The sequence below is a fragment of the Dreissena polymorpha genome, chromosome 3 (assembly GCF_020536995.1).
Source record: "Dreissena polymorpha isolate Duluth1 chromosome 3, UMN_Dpol_1.0, whole genome shotgun sequence".
NCBI classification, from domain to species: domain Eukaryota; kingdom Metazoa; phylum Mollusca; class Bivalvia; order Myida; family Dreissenidae; genus Dreissena; species Dreissena polymorpha.
In genome coordinates, this window is record NC_068357.1 from 2,959,805 (window position 1) to 2,972,713 (window position 12,909).

Sequence of the window (12,909 nt, forward strand, 5' to 3'; positions counted from 1 at the left end):
GCAAGTTATTGTAGAGGATTGATGAAATCTATGTAGAAATAGTATTGCTTGCCATGTATTTAATGCAATCAAGAACATAAGAGCAAATGTAAACTAATTGATAAAACCATGCAGTTGCAACGGATAATTGATGTAGACATGCGGTGTTATGAATATGTTCCATTTTCGCGTATATGTGTGAATATTTAAACTGTATATATTTGGTTTGCATTCATATTGTGGATTTGTTTACAAATAATGCATGATAAAAACTACGGTGTATGCTCTTGGTACTTATTTTAAGTGTATAGCACAAACTATTGGGCGTATAAGCATTGCATCAAATGTAAGATTAGCTTCATTCAACCGTAAATTCTATTTGTAAATAAACGCTGTTTACATTCTACTCTGTACAATTTATTTGACTTTTATGGAGGTTAATTAGTAAATATATTTAATCAGAAGAATGTAAAATGTTGATCTAAACTGTGTGTAGGATATGTGTTACATGTCTTGCGAAGAGGGCAACATGAGCAAGAAATCTCAATTTTACTGTCACAAACACTCTTCAGGTACATGTGATAATTTTAACAAGACTTTACGAGTTTGTTTAAAGTACACACTCTTTTTAAGAGAAGAGAAATTAACCAGTCAAATTGTCAAATTGTATAAGCTTTGCAGAGTTGTCCAAAACACCACGATTCTCGAATTAGATTGAATTGTGACAATCACAGAAAACTTTTATACCAAATTCGTCAATTTCCTCAGCACATGTATATACATAAACTAAAAGTGAAACTACTTTTTATAGAAGGAACACAATACAAAGCCCTGCAGATATTTTTAAAATCTAAAATATGTTTCTCGCTTATGGCAAGACAAAATGTAGCTTTCCTATTGCATGAGGTACACAACGATTGACAATTTCAAATTAAACAAACTGCAAGGTTACCCATTCATGTAAAGTTACTAACTACACTGGATACGAAAGTCAACTGCTATTCAATATTCGATTATTTGTGGTTTCGAGTGGTTGTTTTTTAGAATGAACCATCAATCTTTATATCAAACAGACTGACTACAAAAATGTACATGTATTAAATTGTGTTTTAAAATGACCGTTCAATTGATGTTGAAAGAAGATTGTAATGAACGATTAAAATTGTCATAGAATTGTGACTTCAATTTTTTTCTACTACAGGCGATGCACAAATTAGTGCTAAAATTGCCAAAAAAGTAAAATGAGATCCAATATTCAGGCAACTTCCAATATTTGTAAATGAACATCAATTTACAACAACGAAGGCTGCAGCAAGCATCTTAAATTTTTAGTTATGGAATCTGGATTATATAAAAAAAGAGTGTTTAATGGTTAAGGATTTAAAGAAAATAAACGATGTCGTTCACGCTTTTGCGCAAAATGAGATGTTCTCATTTGCTCTTGTTCCAAATCACTAGCAATCATTACTGGGACAGAATTAAGTTTGCAAGAACTGTTCTCCGAAGGATGGACACTCATTCGGATACAGGCAAACACTAATGTTCAACAAAATCTATCCGGTATGAACGTTCGTTGCAATTTTATATAGTCGCACTTGCATTCACATATTTAACACTCAGACGCTTTTTTTCTTTACAGCAGTAAAACGTTTTATAACGTTCGTATCACAAGATATTCGACAAACTAGCAACACGCGCGGAGACGTCCTTATTGCTTATAAAGCGAACATAAAAGTGATTACACTAAAGAAGCAGTATATAGTAGTCTCTCACACACATATTCCCGCTTATCTATTGGACTTGTACTATATAAATCCAATTGAAGACTGTGTTGCAATGGAGGACTGTTGCAAGACACACAGTCCATATATTAAGGGTAAATCGCAGAGAAATTTGGAAATGCTTAAAAGTATTTGGTTTAAACAGTATTTTATCATCATGATACTTTGAACATGACATGTGATTTACATTCATACAATAATGAATAAGAAAACAAGTTACTTAAAACGTATATGAATTCCTCTCCATATATGTTCCTAAAGCGTTTAAGGAATTAGCAAATGTAATCAGTTAAAGCAATTGATAAAACGTTTTAACACTATATGTATATGAAGATAAAAAACCCATATATTTATATATATGAAAGATAGAGCATAGAGAGAGTTAGACTGAGTGGAAAAACGAGGAACAGTAACATAAGGACTCTCGACATCAAATATGGTGGGTTGATGCCCGTTTATTTATATTAGAATCGTCTTGACACCAAAATATATTGTTGGACCCTAAGAATTATTGTTTTGTTTCGCTCAGGGTTAAGGTGTTCGCATCCAAAGAGTAGGTTGTTTGTTGTAAGAAAGCAAGGGATATTTCCAGACAGATCATTTTGAGATGTAGTTGGTACTGACAATTAAGAAGGAAATGGTTTGCAGTTTCGATTTCTCCACATGAGCAAACAGGACTGTCTGTAGTGACCTTCGGAATATGTCAGTATCGAGGAAACTGCATTCAAGTCGCAGTCTTCTTAAGTCATAGTGGATTTGAGGGTGAAGTGGAATGAGATCTGCGAGGTATTCTTGACATTTGTATCATTTTGTAAAAGAGACTATGTCTGCGTTTCTGCCTCCGTTTTGATAGAGTTTCCCATTTAAGAGCGGTTAACAGAGAATTTATATTACAAAATTAAGTGGCACCGGTGCATATTCCTGATGCCTCATTTTGAACAGCTTCTAATTCTGCGATTAATTCATCGGAACAGTTACCCCAGACTGCGTCTCCATATTCTAGCTTCGGTTTGATTAAATGAACATGCATATTTTTAAAGTTGGACAGTACCTGTTTCTTAGAACTCAAAAAACCGATACGTTGCCAGACTTTGTTTATAGCTGCAGATATATGTGCTGCCATCGGGCGTCGTTTGACAAAATAAAACCAAGGTGTTTATGTTGTTCAATTGTCGTTACTGGTGCATTGTCAAAATAGAGTTTTGGATGTATGGATTTGTTTCGTTTTCGAAAGAATGTTGTGTGAATTGTAATCATGATTATACACGCACATGTATATCGTGTTTTTATCGAATTGGGGGACAATCCGTTTAGCCTGTCAGTAACTTCTTTGTATTAATGCACAACAGAAAATCAGCAAGTGAAGAAATTGTGTACAGAAAAATCAGACAAGATGCATTTTCAGTCTTTTATAAGTTTGTAGGACGTCTCATACTGATCTTAGGATACGCGATAACTGAAAAATAACGCACGTATTTTCGCCTTCAATAAATCCGCTTTCTTTTGTTAGAGGGCATTAATGATTTTTAATACTTTTGCGCAAATGATTCACATCTTCTTGTTTAAGGAGTATTTTTCACAAGGAGAGCGTGGTTACCGTGAAGATCAAATGCCACAGTAAATCACCAATTATCAAAGTATAACAAGATTATCCATTACTTTAATAAATATTCACAATTTAAAACAATTAATACACAATGACACGGATGGACTCATTTAAACCACTATATATATATCAGTCAGTACTATTTCAAACTAGAAACAACTTCTGACCAAGTTTGGTGAAGATCGGATGAAAACTACTTTAATAAGAGAGCGGACACCATGCTCAGGTTTAAAACGCACTTAATGACCACGTGACCTTGTTGTTGACCTGCCATGACCCATGTTCGAACTTGGCCTAGACATCATCTAAATACAACTTCTGACCAAGTTTGGTGAAGCTCGGATGAAAACTACTTGAATAAGGGAGCGGACATCATCATCAATGTTTAAAACGCACTAAGTGACCCCGTGACCTAGTTTTTGACCCGGCATGATCCATATTCGAACTTGACCTAGACATCATCTAGATACAACATCTGACCAAGTTTGGTGAAGATCGGATGAAAACAACTTGAATTAGAGAGCGGACACTTAATACGGACCGACAGACAGACCGACAGACCGACCGACCGACAGAAAAGCTCACTCCTATATACACCCTAAACTTTGTTTGTGGGGATATAAAAAATATTTATTTTGATCATTACCATTATGTTGTGAAAATAAAACTCTATATACCAATTAATGAGGCACAGACACGACCCAATATACATATTGCCTTAGATGTTTAATGTCAAGTGTTTCCAGTGTGCGTGTGAGCCCAGACGGAACAAAGCTGTAAGGTACAAACTGTATTGATGACAAGTTTAGACGCTGTCTGTGGACAGGGATGTCCTGTCTCCTGTCATAACTATGCTCTTCAAGATCCTAGGGACGTATGCGTGTTGGAAAAAGGAAAGCTGCTGTTCGGGGGAAAACTATTCAACAACAGAATGCTTTTTGGAAGTGAAATAGCTGCATTGGCTTCAGAAGATGATGGGGTTAGTAACCGATTGTGATAAATAAAAATACGCATACACATCACAATATAAAGAAGTGAAACTCAAGAAGACTTTGGCGTTTATATTGTTACTAAAATCAATCAAATTATGTTAAATAGGTTCAAAGTTAATGCATGGTCGGGTTTCGATCTGACTACTACTACTTTACAAACAACAACAGCTAAAACTAAATCTCCTGGGCTTTAGGTCCTAGCTAGCAAATGTTGAGCATTAACCCACTAGTTATAAACAATTCAAATGTCCCCTGAGAAACGTAGCATATTAAATAAACACGTGTTTCAAATATGTGCCCATGAGTAAAAAGGTTATAATATATCCAGGTTATTCCCCATATCACGTTCCAACTTAAAACTTGACTATGGATATCGATCAGTATTTGTGGTTTTGACCTGTTGCAGTATTTTTGAAGTTTCAAAAATAAAACATCATGCAGTTACAGAGTGCTGTGAAAAGGTGAAACTTTCAGGATATTTGTTGTGGTTTTTAATTAGATAATGAATTTTTCTTAAGCATAATACATTACGCCGCATGAACACCGTATGTATTATGCTCGAACGAATCTTTTAAGGAAATTAAAAAAACTTCCGGCATATTAATGAGCAATAAATGCATGATGTTTTAAACATTGTCCATTTGCCGTTGACGTACTGTTGATGCAAAAATGGACACCTCATGTTTAAGCTACATATTCCTAATAAGGACCTTGTTATTATCCTTAGGTAAATACACTATGCTTGATGACTTGTTTTCTTTATATTATGCTTGCACACTCACATGGTAATAATATATTTGATAATATTTTCGTTACAGATATATACAGCGCAGGGTCCACACATGAAGTTGGAATCGTTTCCTTCAAAGATCCTTTATATTTGAGACGGAACGCTACACTAAGGTTTACGCCTAATATTAACGCAGTTGGCTTTGAATTATCGAGCTGTGAATGGGAGGCCATGCTGAATAGTAAGACGTCGTTTAATGCAATCTCCAACAGCCACTTGCGCTATATAAAGGACGGTTCGCTCTTCCTAAAGCTGATTAATGTGGACATAACATGGCAAGGGGCGCTGGTGCAAGTTCGATACATGACCAAAGTATCGTCAATGGTTACGCTGCATATCGAAGGTAGGTATAATTGAACTATACATAGCTTAGGTGGTTTTTTATTAAATCGACATTTAAATACATACAACTTCATAAACTATGTATTCTTTAAAAGACGAAACTAAAGACTAGTAACTCCATTGCATGTGTGCGTGTGCCTACTACCCGACATACTAGCACACTAGTTCACAATATCATTTGTTTGTAATTGAAAAGAAAAGCTTTGTTTATCGGGGTATTTGCTTCGGTAGTGTTATATAGATATTTCATTCTTCGAAAGGATTTTTCAGCTCTCAACATATACAGAAAAGTAAAGGGTATATAAACGTAGTGAACGTGCTCTATTGAATGAACTTGATTGACCGCTTACAATGTGATATTCGTGTGCTACAATTTGTTAATATTTGTACATATTTTTATAACTTGCGGTGTTAACGTCAAAGAAACATACGAGTCATCATTTCAAATTTGTTAAGAGAACCAATCGTACAAGCATCAACGCATACAACGCATAATCAACCAACTTGAAAATTAAATATCAAAGCTTTAAAAATATTAGCATACAAACAAATATGTATTTATTCAAATAGGATGATTACGCAAAATTCTTGTACATGCTTGTGCATCCATTTAATTTATAAACATGAATCAAACTGGTCAGTTCAATTTGAATATTCATATAATAACGCGAAATCAGTGTGGTTACCCAGAATATTGCATATGATATTCGTTTCAGAGTTCCAAAACGACTGTGGAAACCTTCTGCTGGTGAAATTGCCTCATTATCAAGGTGACACCGGAGAGATTGCATATTATCCCAGTAACAAGGTCTTTGATAACCCGGAATTGTATTACCGACAGTTGATGAGGCGCACGTCTGAAACATTAAAACTGCACACGGCAATTTATACAGAACTGCGCGATGTCTATGATTTCAAATACTTGTTCACCGTCTATAACATCAGCCGGCATGGCGAATACTTTCTGAAATGCCTCAATGGAACTATTAGTCAAACCACAAATGGAGTGCACTTTCCAGGTATTTATGTGTCTTGATACGTCTGTATATAAAACGTTTTGAAATACCAACATATTACATAATTTGTACATAGGTTTTAACAAGTGACACATTAACAACGTCCTTTGTCCACACAGACGTATCAACAAATCGCAATAGTACATCCTCGGTCAACATTAACGTATCACAGTCTATACAAGGAGGATACAACAAGTCCGAAGCTCTATGTGAAGATTTCAAAACGATACTGGATCAGAAATATAATTCGTCTTCTAGTGGTAAGTTTATGTATATCTATATTTTTTGCATAGTTCTCATAACGTGACACTCGTGCTATGTAAAAATTAACAGGAATTATAACATCACCAAGAATAAACATACATCAAAGGCGCACTTATTTAGACGTCATACATTTTGTTTTGTTCAGTATTAGCCTAGAATTTGTAAAAGCCTTCTCATATTTGTATGTTAAAGGGGCCTTGACACTTTTTGGTAAATTTACAAAATAAAAAAAAATGTTTCAGATTTGCAAATTTTCGTTGTAGTTATGATATTTGTGAGGAAACAGTAATGCTGAATATTTATCATGCTCTAAAATATACATTATACGCATCTTTTGACGATTTAAAACTTGAAAATTATAAAGAGTTGCAACGCGAAACGATTGAATAGTTTGGATATTTCTGTTGTTGTCGTTATATTTTGTGATACAACGAGGATTGCTTACATAAGGTATAAATGCATCACTCATTGTATCAGCACGGATGGCCGAGTGGTCTAGGCGATAGACTTTTACTCCAGCGGTCAGTTGAGGGTTACTTTTTTCTTTATTAAATTGTTTTCTTGTTTTGTTTATTGGAACTTTTTAGATCCAATGTTTACATTTATCAATATAAAGAATTTCATGACAAACGTCAATACATGCAAAAATCTGTGAAAAGCCTCCTTTAACATATGTTTGTTAACGTCATCCATGTGATGTGCTCGAGTGATGTTTTAGTTCATAATAATGCACAAGTGAGCATTTTAAAAATATATTGATGCAGCAGACAGTTTATCATTATTTTCATTATGATATGAACGTCATAAATACACATGAATAATATTAACAGCTAATTATTTGTCCTCAAGAATGTATTTATATATACTTTTTAATTCTACTTTCAAAGTATATCAGCTTTGAATTAAATATTTATGTTTTTTGCCAGGCGATCAGAATCCTAGCCGTAAAAATCCATATTAACCATTTCTTGTGTAGATGCACCTGAATGTAATATTGTTACAGTCTCAGGCAGATATGCAACTATAAAAATACATTGAAAACTATGACATAATAATTATATGAGTATATTGTCATTATTATTATTATAACAATTTGCACGTGAGTATATTCGTCATATTATTTGGTCATAACGTATCTTAAAAGTTAAAATTATGACTTCTGGTACAAAACTACCTACACATAAAATGCAAACACGGTTAAATTTCAGAAAATTCAACTCAAGAGGAAATCAGTCAACTTGAAGATTTTGTTGGGAACACATTACTTGGAGTTGGTGCTCTTGCATGTGTGTGCATCGGCATTTCATTGACATCTGTCTTCATCAAACGTTGGTATACTTTAAGCTAACATATAATTAACAATCACTTAAGTTGATGTTAATCACGATGGTATTACGTATAACTGGATTTAATATAGTTTTGTGCAGCAGTAATTAATAATTTCAATAATCTTTGTTTATTATTCCAGCAAACTTGTATATAAAAGTATTTTATTAATTGCATTTATTGTATTTCTCAGGTCGAGAACGGGTAATGTCGCCGAGGAATTCAAGGTATGCTAACAAATGTTTATGTTACGAAACAAACTGTGTACAATTTTAATACCAGCATTTGATTTTCTCGATTATAAGCCATACACGACTATGAAAGAGAAAAGCTGAATGAAATATATTTTGAATTGCTTATGGTACAATAAAACGAATGTGAATTCATGGCTTCAATAAAAAAAACTTTTGACCAAGGTATGTTAAGCACAGCGACTACGCATATATAAATAACACGTCATCTAATTAATGTTGTAGATCCCAAGTGTGTTTTTAAGTCGTAATAACTAATTGTTACTTGACCTATTATATTACATGTCTTTTATAAAAGGATGGCTTTTAAACTGACTGTTATTTTAAATTGTATACACCTCTTAAAGGGTCCTTTTCACGTTTTGGTAAATTGAAAAAAATAAATAAATAAAAATGTTTCAGATTCGCAAATGTTCGTTGTAGTTATGATATTTGTGAAGAAACAATAATATTAAACATTAACCATGCTCTAAAATACCCACTATATGCATCTTTGGACGCTTTAAACACCTGAAAATCTTAAAGCGTTGCAACGCGAAACGATTGAATAATTTTGAGAGTTCTGTTGTTGTCGTTATAGTTTGTGGTACTACTATGATTGCTCATATAAAGTATAAAATACCTCACTGAATGTATGAGCACGGATGACCAAGTGTTCTAAGCAATAAACTTTTACTCAAGGGGTCAGTGGTCCGAGCCCAGTTTAGGGTTACTTTTTTCTTTCTTAAATTGTATTCTTGTTTTTTTTTTAATTGAGCTTTTTTGATCCAATTTTAATGCCCCCCCTTCGAAGAAGAGGGGGTATATTGCTTTGCACATGTCGGTCGGTCTGTCGGTCGGTCCGTCCACCAGGTGGTTTCCGGATGATAACTCAAGAACGTTTGGGCCTAGTATCATGAAACTTGATAGGTACATTGATCATGACTCGCAGATGACCCCTATTGATTTTGAGGTCACTAGGTCAAAGGTCAAGGTGACCCGAAATAGTAAAATGGTTTCCGGATGATAACTCAAGAACGCTTATGACTAGGATCATGAAACTTGATAGGTAGATTGATCATGACTCGCAGATGACCCCTATTGATTTTCAGGTCACTAGGTCAAAGGTCAAGGTCACAGTGACCCGAAATAGTAAAATGGTTTCCGGATGATAACTCAAGAACGCGTATGCCTAGGATCATGAAACTTGATAGGTAGATTGATAATGGCTGGCAGATGACCCCTATTGATTGTCAGGTCACTAGGTCAAAGGTCAATGTCACGGTGACCCGAAATAGTAAAATGGTTTTCGGATGATAACTCAAGAACGTTTATGCCTAGGATCATGAAACTTGATAGGTAGATTGATCATGACTCGCAGTTGACCCCTATTGATTTTCAGGTCACTATATCAAAGGATAAGGTCACGGTGACCTGAAATAGTAAAATAGTTTCCGGATGATAACTCAAGAACGCTAATGGCTACGATCATGAAACTTCATAGGTACATTGATCATGACTCGCAGATGACCCCTATTGATTTTGAGGTCATTAGGTCAAGGTCATGGTGACCCGAAATAGTAAAATGGTTTCCGGATGATAACTCAAGAACGCTTATGCCTAGGATCATGAAACTTCATAGGTACATTGATCATGACTCGCAGATGACCCCTATCGATTTTGAGGTCACTAGGTCAAAGGTTAAGTTCACGGGACCCGTAATAGTAAAATGGTTTCCGGATGATTACTAAAGAACGCTTATTCCTAGGATCATGAAACTTGATAGGTAGATTGATCATGACTCGCAGATGACCCCTCTTGAGTTTCGGGTCACTAGGTCAAGGTCACGGTGACCCGAAATAGTAAAATGGTTTCCGGATGATAACTCAAGAACGCTTATGACTAGGATCATGAAACTTGATAGGTACATTGATCATGACTGGCAGATGGCCCCTATTGATTTTCAGGTCACTAGGTCAAAGGTCGAGGTCACAGTGACAAAACATACTCACACAATGGCTGTCACTACAACGGAGAGCCCATATGGGGGGGGGGGCATGCATGTTTTACAAACAGCCCTTGTTTATTTATTTATATAGAGCATTTAATGACAAACTTCAATACATACACAAATCTGTGAAAAGACCCCTTTAAATCGTTGATGTTCAGGTACTATTTCTTCTCCGAACTTAAACGGTAATTTTTTAACCATCAACACTGTTTGCTTTATGAAAACAAATATCCACTTTAAACATATTAAATATAATTTTGTAGAACGTAACATTTGCACAAACAAACAAATCCGATAACAAGAGTTCCGCGGTCGGAGATGACCGCATTGAAGCCGGATTTTTGATTTAAATGACAGGAAAGTACCTTTCGTGTTTTTGTCAATGCAATACTTAAATTACTGAAATATTGTTCAAAGGTCAAAATGAAATGTAAGTACTTTTCAAGGCATGAGCAAACCTTGTGTTATGTTTTGAATGCATGCATATACATGAACAACAATAACATTTAAGGTCACAAATATGAACTTGAATTGACAATTAGGAAAGTTTGATCTCAATTTTTTTATTAGCAAATTAGTAAGATATTGTTTGAAGTTTCCATCAATTTCATTATCAAATGTAAGAAAATAAACTTAAGCATACCAAAGTTAAATCATGAAAAAAATATTCACATTTAAGGTCACTGTCAATTGAAAGACTTTAAAATGACCAGTTGTTCTCTTGACCAGTGGTCATCTGTTAGTCATGGCAAAGTCCATGTCCAAGCATACGAAAGTTAAAACAACTTTTAATTTTTAACATTCAAGGTCACAGTGACCTTGACCTTCAATGACCTTAAAATGACCAATTGTCATCTACTAGTGCTGGCCAACCTTCATGTCCAGTTTGAAGACTGTAAGTCCAAGCATAAGAAAGTTATACCATGAAATAAGAATTTTAACATTTTTACATTCAAGGTCACGGTGACCTTGACCTTAAAATGACCAGTGGTCATCTACTAGTTCTGGCCAACCTTCATATCAAGTTTGAAGACTCTAGGTCTAAGCATACCAAAGTATTAACAACTTTAACATATTTACATCCAAGGTCACAGTGACCTCGACCTTCAAATGAATGACCTTGAAATGACCAGTGGTCATCTAAGTGTGCTTGCAAACCTTTACGTCAAGTTTGAGATTCTAGGTCCAAGCATACCAAAGTTACAACAATTTTAACATTTTAACATTTAAGTTCACAGTGACCTTGACCTTCAAATGAATGACATTGAAATGAATGACCTTGAAATGACCAGTGGTCATCTAAGTGTGCTTGCAAACCTTCATGTCAAGTTTGAAGACTCTATGTCCAAGCATACCAAAGTTATAACAATTTTAACATTTTAACATTTAAGGTCACAGTGACCTTGACCTTCAAATGAATGACATTGAAATGACCAGTGGTCATCTTCTAGTACTGGCCAATCTTTATTTCAAGTTTGAAGACTCTAGGTACAAGCATACCAAAGTTATAACATGAAATAAGAACTTTAACATTTTTACATTCAAGGTCACAGTGACCTTGACCTTCAAATGAATGACCTTGAAATGTCCAGTGGTTACTTACTAGTTCTGGCCAACCTTCATGTCAAGTTTCAAGACTCTAGGTCCAAGCATACCAAAGTTATAACAACTTTAACATTTTTACATTCAAGGTCACAGTGACCTTGACCTTCAAATGAATGACCTTGAAATGTCCAGTGGTTACTTACTAGTTCTGGCCAACCTTCATGTCAAGTTTCAAGACTCTAGGTCCAAGCATACCAAAGTTATAACAACTTTAACATTTTTATATTGAAGGTCACAGTGACCTTCACCTTCAAATGAATGACCTTGAAATGACCAGTGGTCACCTGTTAATCCTGGCCAACCTTCATGTCAAGTTTGAAGACTCTAGGTCCAAGCATACCAAAGTTATACCATGAAATAAGAACTTTAACATTTTTACATTCAAGGTCACAGTGACCTTGACCTTCAAATGAATGACCTTGAAATGACCAGTGGTTACTAACTAGTTATGGCCAACCTTCATGTCAAGTTTCAAGACTCTAGGTCCAAGCATACCAAAGTTATAAGAACTTTAACATTTTTTATATTGAAGGTCACAGTGACCTTGACCTTCAAATGAATGACCTTGAAATGACCAGTGGTCATCTGTTAATCCTGGCCAACCTTCATGTCAAGTTTGAAGACTCTAGGTCCAAGCATACCAAAGTTATACCATGAAATAAGAACTTTAACATTTTCGAGCACGCCGCCACCCCGCCCGCCCGCCCGCCCCCCCGCCCGCCCGACAACATCAATCTATAAGCCGAGATTTTTTCGAAAAAAATCCGGCTAAAAAGTAACTTGTGCAAAAACTAACGAAACCGATCACATAATGGCTTAAAAGCTTAACTATTTCTTTTCCCGGCATAGGGGTGTACACCACAACGTAGAATCCCGACACAATATTGAATCTCCAGGTAAACTGATCCTTAATAGTATTAGAATTGTTGTCGACCAGTTTCGTAGTACCTTCTTTATTTGAAAATGT

At 35.1% G+C, this 12,909-nt stretch overlaps 1 long non-coding RNA gene across 1 annotated transcript; it reads right to left on the reverse strand.

Moving 5' to 3' along the window:
• Positions 1–11,272: 11,272 nt before the first annotated feature.
• On the reverse strand, positions 11,273–11,746 carry LOC127875043 (uncharacterized). The gene is made up of 2 exons (XR_008047228.1): positions 11,616–11,746; positions 11,273–11,456 (listed from the first exon to the last, which is right to left on the reverse strand). It is a non-coding gene; the product is annotated as an uncharacterized LOC127875043 (long non-coding RNA).
• Positions 11,747–12,909: the final 1,163 nt, after the last annotated feature.